This window comes from Petromyzon marinus, chromosome 38 (assembly GCF_048934315.1).
Source record: "Petromyzon marinus isolate PM22_M1 ecotype Great Lakes invasive population chromosome 38, UKy_Petmar_22M1.pri1.0, whole genome shotgun sequence".
Lineage (NCBI taxonomy): Eukaryota > Metazoa > Chordata > Hyperoartia > Petromyzontiformes > Petromyzontidae > Petromyzon > Petromyzon marinus.
The window spans coordinates 11069147-11069780 of NC_133704.1; positions in this window are offsets into that span (position 1 = coordinate 11069147).

Consider the following 634-nt stretch of genomic DNA (forward strand, 5'->3'; position numbering starts at 1 on the left):
ATCCATCCACTTTGACGCTCGTCAAATGAGCCTGGCGTCCAAAATCGGCATTTGTTTTTATTGTTGTTGGTTTGAATCTCGTGTCAGCGTTTCCAGTTTGATAACGAAGCAAAACAACTCCATCACGTGTGAAACGGGTGACGTCTCTAGAGAACATCGCGCCACGTTATTTTCAGTCGACGCGAAACCGGCGAACGACGGCGGGCTTATACGCCACCAAAACAAAAATATTGAAAAAAATAGATCTATTTTTATTTATATGTTTAAAAAAAATTAACCCGTCAAAAAAGAGACAACATTAAATCCATTGTAAACCAACGCCTCCAACTCCCGAGAGGATTTTAAAAAAAAATCCCCCACCAAAAAACTAAAGATAATCTTTTTAAAAAATTTGTATATATAAAAAAATTTCACCCGCCAAAAAAAAGGGACAACATTAAATCCATTGTCAACCAACGCACCAACTCCTAGAGGCCCTCCCCCCCCCCCCCCAATAAAAAACCTCTAGCCTGGCATGTCAACTCAAAAGTCTCAATGAGAATGGGGTCATCGCCCCCCCTCATGATTGGCTTACGCGGCGTGTGTACGCGCGCGCGCTCCTTCGACCAATCAGACGGCGCGACGCTGCGCGGGG